This window comes from Herpailurus yagouaroundi, unplaced genomic scaffold, assembly GCF_014898765.1.
Source record: "Herpailurus yagouaroundi ecotype Mexico unplaced genomic scaffold, PumYag 162, whole genome shotgun sequence".
Lineage (NCBI taxonomy): Eukaryota > Metazoa > Chordata > Mammalia > Carnivora > Felidae > Herpailurus > Herpailurus yagouaroundi.
This window is the reverse complement of record NW_024412403.1, coordinates 3,913,313-3,920,592: the sequence shown is the minus strand read 5'-3', so window position 1 is coordinate 3,920,592 and position 7,280 is coordinate 3,913,313.

Here is a 7,280-nt window from a genome sequence, read left to right as displayed (position 1 = left end):
CCCCCCCCCCCCCCTGCCGCGCAGGATCTCTGCTGTCAGCACAGAGCCCGCTTTGGATCCTCGGCCCCCCTCTCTCTGCTCCTCCCGCACCCTCTCTTTTCTCTAAAACAAATAAACATTAAAAAAACTCTTTAAAAAAAAATACCCGGTGCCGTCTGCAAATTCCTCACCTGGCCTGAGGTTGCCAAACCCCCCCCAGGGGCACCTGTCCAGCCCTCTGGCCTCACCTGCTAGGGGCTCCTCGCCTGCTCTGGCCCAACCCCGGCTGGAGGCACCTATCCCGGTGCCTCCTCTCCTTGGACTTGGAGTTTGGAGAGAGCGGACGCCACCGGGAACCCCCCGGGGAAAACTTGGCCTGGGCAGGTAAGAAGGAGAGGCAAGGAGACGCGGCCTGGCCACAGAAGGACGGGGCAGCCGGGGGCAGGGCGGCGGAGCTCGTGGCCTCGGCACCAGCCGTCTCCCACGGCTGCGGGGTCTGCCTGGACTCTTTCAACGTCTCCCGGGCGTGGCCAGGTTACTGTGGCCCACAAGGAGCTACGTTCTCCTCCAGGCCGCAGAATGTCCGGACGATACGGGAGGCCCGGGAAGCGTTCCTGGGGCGGCTCCAGCTGGGAACGTGGCCAGAGTCTTCAATGACTTTGTGGCGAGAGAACTGCTCCCGATCAGGCCGGTGGTGGGGGGTGGGCTTCACGGTGCTGACGAGGCACGGGCAAAGGTCCCCGGGGTTGCTCGTTTGTCTTACCCCAGCTGCTCACACCCCCACAGAGGCTCACGCACACTCACACACGGGACACGCGAGGGCGCACAGAGCGCCCCCAGTGGCCACGGGAGGGATGTGCCGCCCCGAGTTGCTCCTGTCTGCACACTTTCAAGCATAACGTCTTCCAACGTTTCTAATCCCTGTTGCCACCATAGCCTCCCTCCAACAGTCTCCCGAGGAAGGCTTCGTTCTTCCCCGTTCACGTTCTGCAGGGGACCCGGGCGAGGAGGGGTGGGGTGAGGAGGGAGGGAGGTGAGGGGGCGAGGGCTGGGGCTGCGGCAGGACGGCAAGTGGCCTGAGCCCGGACAGCAAATGCAGGTGGGCCAGGAGTGAGCGGGCGAGCCCAGGTGAGAAAGTTCCATTGACCAGGTTTGTGTCCAAGCCCCACCCTCGGCCAAGGGGGAGGAGCCCCACGGCTGACGGTCCCCTAAGCCTGCCGACGGTGGCCAGCGGTCAAGGGCCGCCTCCGAAGTCAGGGATCTGTGACTAATCTGACTCCCGGCCCTTGGTTTCGTGTTGCACAGAATTGGTAGGTGGAATCGGAGGCCACGCGTTGCAACAAGATTCAAGTGACAACCTCGGGGTAAAGAGCCCGTGGACACAGGTGTGTTTGAGGATGTCCCGCGCTGGGCCCCGTCCGATGTTGTGTAGACAAGCTCACGGTGCTGAAAACGCGTGACCCTGAGAGCGGAAAGAACTTCAGCTCCCTGGGATTGTACTTAAAGTCAAACTGACATTCGGTCTGTGTCTTACTGTCGTAAAACCGACTCACTACCAGCAAAGCAGCTTCCCTGTGAGATTCCACTTACACTATGATGGTTTATTTTATATGACTCTGGGCCTGGAGACTGTGATGCCCGTTGTGCTTATCTGTGCTGAGAAATTCTGTATCGTCACATTTTGTTCGTTATGGGAAATTGGAGTTACTCATCGACCTCAATGTATTTAACCCACGGACTCCCTTGTTTTAATAACCCCGGCAGCGAAATAAAAGAATGGCCTTGGATTTTCTCTGAGTAAGGACAGCATCTGGTTTCGCCCTCATGTGAAAAATGATGCGGTGAAAATGTAAATGGCGCTTAGAGCGGATACACCAGTAAAATGCCCTGCAAGTCTTCCCGTCTAAAAAACAACGGTGGTCTACGGGTGCCTGTTGGCTCAGTTGGTTGACTGTCTTGACTCTTTTTTTTTTATTTTTATTTATTTTTGGGGGGGGAACAAGAGACAGGGGGAGAGAGAGAATCCCAAGCAGGCTCCATGAGGTCCACACAGAGCCTGATGTGGGGCTCGATCCCACAAACTGTGAGATCATGATCTGAGCCAAGATAAAGAGTCGGACGCTTGACTGAGCCACCCAGGCATCCCTGAGGATCTGACTCTTGATTTTGGCTCAGGTCATGATCTCATGGTCTTGAGATCATATATACAGAGTTGTTGTTTTTTCTTTCTTTTCAAAATTTTTAAAAAGTTTATTTACTTATTTATTTTGAAAGAGAGAGACAGAGAGGGAGATGGGCAGAGAGAGAGAGAGAGAGAGACAGAGAGAGAGAATCCCAAGCAGGCTCCACGCTATCGGTGCAGAGCCTGACGCAGGGCCTGAACTCATGAACCATGAAATCATGACCTGAGCCCAAATCAGGAGTTGGACCCTTAATCATCTGAGCCACCAGGCACCCCATACATACAGGCTTTGAAGGCATAAGAAAAGGTTTGGGGTGGGGTCCTCCATATATCAAGGCACAAGAAATGTCCTCAGACTCTCTGGATCCCTGCAGGCATAGCCCACACACCTAGCATCTGACGATTAAACTTTTGCCACGTGTACATGTTCTAGAACGACTGGATCAGTAGAGCCAAGCAAGCCTACAAAGAGAACAGATGTTAACTGCAAGCAATTCTATTTTCTAAACTATTTGCGCGATTTGATTCATATCTGATTCTTTCCAGCAGGCGGCAAATTCTGAGGACAGAAGTGACCTTCATGTTGTACATGCTTTTATCTTAGAGCGGTCGTCCCTCAAATATTTCTTCAATTAACAGTTCAGATCCTCGAAGTAATCCTTGCCCTTAAGTAGCTTAGCATAATAAATGAGCAAATGAGCCTGCTTAGGATTCTCTGTCACCTCCCCCCGACCACCTCTAGGGCCCGCACTTTCTCTCACTCTCAAAAACAAAAACAAAAGCCAGTGGTCTAAGTCAGCACTCCCCTCTCCCTCGAGGAAGAAGAAGGACAGTAGCATAAAGTCTCTGTGATGAGGTGAGGCCACCCACGAGACCTCCGCCAGAAGACGAGAGGGAGGGATAGGAAAGCAGTGGCGTTGGAGGGATGGAGAGAGGATCCCGGCCAAGGGAGGGTCTCTCGAATGGACGGGACAGGTGAGGCTGGTGCGCGGGCACGGGGAGCTCCCCAGGTCCGCGTTGGTTCTGGGAAGCAGAGCACGTGGGGCGGGAGGAGGAATTACCCGGAAGCGTTGTGTGGACGCGGCACCTTATCACAAAAAGAGAAAGTGGAATCTACAGAAATCCGAGGGAGGGAACTACGGTCAAGGGCACGTCAGGTCACGTACGTCAATGGGATGAACTTAACAACGAAAAGCCCCATTCTCTCTCTGCCCTATCTAGGAGGCACTGCTCGTCCCGGAGACAGAGAAAGGCTGAAAATCCGAAGGAGGAGTGAAGGCACAGGTGGTTGATGTTGGCTGAGGCGGAGATTAGGTGCAGACGCGCGGAGGAGCGGGACCAAGACGGGCTCCTTAGAATAAAGAATGCAGTTCGTAACAACTCAGCCCAGCTGTGGATGCTTACATACCAAATATGCTCCAGCATGGATGGTGCAAAAACTACGGGAGAGGGGGTGATGTGTACACAGGGTCACGGTACTAACAGGAGGCTTTCACATATGTTTTTTAAACGTTTATTTAGTTTTGAGAGAGAGAGAGACAGAGTGGGAGCTGGGGAGGGGAAGAGAGAGGGGGAGACACAGAATCCAAAGCAGGTTCCAGGCTCCGAGCTGTCAGCACAGAGACCGATGCGGGACTTGAACCCACAAACCGCAAGATGGTGACCTGAGCTGAAGCTGGACGCTTAACCGGCTGAGCCACCCAGGCGCCCCAGGTGCTGGCCTTTCTACCGAAGAATAGGACTCCGCTGTTAGGTGAATGCCACGGTTTGTTATTCTCCTGATGACAGTCTCCCAAGCTGATTCTAGTGTTTGGTTGGTGTGGATTAAGCCGCTGTTTCTGGTACAATCCTTCGGATGCTTTTTACTTCCCTTGGGTAAGCACCGACGAGTGGAAGGCTGGCCCAGGGGGCGGGTGTATGTTCAGTTTTATAAGACCCTGCCAGGCATTTCTCCAAAATGGTTGCACTTGGGGCGCCTGGGTGGCGCAGTCGGTTAAGGGTCCGACTTCAGCCAGGTCACGATCTCGCGGTCCGTGAGTTCGAGCCCCGCGTCAGGCTCTGGGCTGATGGCTCGGAGCCTGGAGCCTGTTTCTGATTCTGTGTCTCCCTCTCTCTCTGCCCCTCCCCCGTTCATGCTGTGCCCCTCTCCCCACAAAAAAAAAAAAAAAAAAAAAAACGTTGAAAAAAAAAATTAAAAAAAAAAAAAATGGTTGCACCGCTGTCCCGTCCCCTCCCCCCCCCCGCCAACCAGTGGATGAGACTCGAGCTGGACCACGTCTTTCCCAACATTTGGTGCTGCCATTCTTTTTAATTTTAGCCACTCTGGTGGGTGTGGAATAATATCTTGTGACTTATTTAGGTTTTCCTGATTACTAATGATGTTGAACATTTTGGGGGGTGCTGTTTAGACATTTACCTGTCCTCCTTTGTCAAGTAAAATAATAGATGAATGTCTACCAGGTAAGTATTTGTGTATCAACATTTATTTGCTCACAGATGAACATTGTAAGACTAAAGATTCTATTTTTTTATGTTTATTTATCTTTTGAGAGAGAGAGAGAGAGCATGAGTGGGGGAGGAGCAGAGAGAGAGGGAAACAGAGACTCTGAAGCAGGCTCCAGGCTCCGGCCTGCCAGCACAGAGCCGGATGTGGGGCTTGAGCTCATGTGAGATCATGACCTGAGCAGAAGTCAGGCGCTTAACCCACTGAGCCACCCAGCTGTCCCTAAAGATTCTATTTTCTGACGCTGGGACAGTCAGTTAAAGGTGTCATTCATTCATTTTCCAAAAAAGTGTGGCTGTGTCCCCGTCCCCTTCATTGCCTGCCGAAGCTTTATAATCAGCTGGTCAATTTCTACAAAAAGAGGCTGCCGGGATTTGGGGGACGAATTTATACAGGGTCAAAATTACTTCTTCCTAAAATGCTTAGAATTCTCCAGTGAAGCCACCTGGGTTTAGAGTTTTCTTTGAGGAATGTTCTTAAGTACAAATTCAATGGCTTTAGTAGATACAGGGATAGTCAGGTTGTTATTTGTTCTTGAGTGAGTTTTGGGATAATTTGCATGTTTTAAGATACTTGTTGATTTCAAGTAACTTGTCAAATGTATTGGCGTAAGTTGCTTGTAATATTCCTTGGTTATTTAAAAATGTTTATAGTATCCATAGTCATGTCCTCTTTATAATCTCTAGTATTGATGTAGGCCTTGACTTTTTTTAATTTCTGATTTTTCTGTCTAAAGGTTTATCAGGCACGTCGATCTCTTCAAAGAACTTGGTTTCATTTTCACTGAATTTTCTGTTCTTTTTCTATGTTCCATTTCACTGATTTCCACCTATTATTTCCTTCCTTCTTAATTTGGACTTGAGTCACTGCCGTCTTTTTCGTTTCTGAGCTTGCGAAATGAGATCATTGCTTTGAGGCCTTTATTCTTTTCTTACCTGAGTATCGCAAGCTATAAATACCCTTTTAAGCACTATTGTATGGCACCTCACCAATTTTCATATGTTGTGATTTCATTTTCATTCAGTTCGCAATATTTTCTCATTTCTTTCGTGATTTCTTCCTTGGCTTATGGGTTATCTAAAAGTGTGTTATTGGGGTACCTGGGTGGCGCAGTCGGTTAAGCGTCCGACTTCAGCCAGGTCACGATCTCGCAGTCCGTGAGTTTGAGCCCCGCGTCGGGCTCTGTGCTGACGGCTCAGAGCCTGGAGCCTGCTTCGGATTCTGTGTCTCCCTCTCTCTCTGCCCCTCCCCCGTTCATGCTCTGTCTCTCTCTGTCCCAAAAATAAATAAACGTTGAAAAAATAAAATAAAATAAAATAAAAGTGTGTTATTTAATTTCCAAATATCCGGGAGATTTCCCACCTACTTCGCTGTCAACTGATTTCTAGTTTAATTCTTTTATGCTCCGAGAACAGACATTACATAATTTGAGCCAGTTGACATTTATTACGACTTGGTTTGTGGCCTGGCACCTGGTCTCCCTTGGCCGATGTCCCCGTGCCGTTGGCAAGAGTGGGTCTTGCAGTTGTTGGTGGAGGGTCCACAACTGTAAATCAGGCCCGCCGGCTGATGCTGTGTTCCTGAGCAAAGGCGATACTGTTACTAATTTTGTCTGCTTGTCCCGCCAATTACTGACAGAGGAACACGGAAATCTCCAACCAAAGTTGTTGATTTGTCTGTTCCTCCTTTTAGGTCTGTTAGCTTTTCCTTTAGGCGCTTTTGAAGCTCTGTAATCGGGCATGTACACATTTAGGACTGTCCTATATCTTCTCCCATTACTGTCCCTTTCATCAACCTGTGTCACTATATTTAGAACAGGTTCCTTGCAGAAAACATACATTGATGTTCTGCTCTTTGGTCCCCCTTGATCATCTCTGCCCTTTAATTGGAGTGTTTAGCCCATCTGTGTTTGAGATGATTTGGGGTATAGTCGGGTTTATACTGTTACATTGTTTCTTTTTCCATTTTTTCATCCCACGTTTTAATCAGCTGGGCATCACGTATTTTTATTGTCGTGGTGATTATAACATACAGAACACGCATCTGAAACTGAGTACTTTTTAGCACTTGGTGTCATCTCTGCAGTGGACATCGCCACTTTGAACACGTACTAGCTGTTGTGCATTGCTTTGTCCCTCAGCCGCTCCTTTGTTTTTCGTGTGATGCTCTGTTGCATCTCTAAGGTGCCACTGTCCACCGTCAGTAACACCCAGCACTGGGCCACTTCACCTGAAGAGCTTGAGACCTCGCAACTTAAAGTGGGGACTTCCGTTTGCCCATTCCTTCCTCTGGGGGATTGTTTTCACACATTCCACTTTTGCACACCGTAGGAATCCCATAATACGTGCTGATTGCTTTTTAAAGCGGGTCTTTTAAAACCACAGTGTGATGTGGGGGGGGGGGGGGTGAAATTTCAAATAACAGCATCATTAGCATGAGATGCCGAAAAGACACAGCAAGCGATTGCTTCTTCCTCTTGCGTGCAGAGTGGACTGTCTGTACTGTGGTTGCAGCATTTTCGAGCTGTTGTTATTTATTTGTCTTTCCCCCACATTAGACAATAAAGTCCTTGAGAGCCAAAACAGAGTCTATTCATCTTACAGGCTTAGCCTAGTG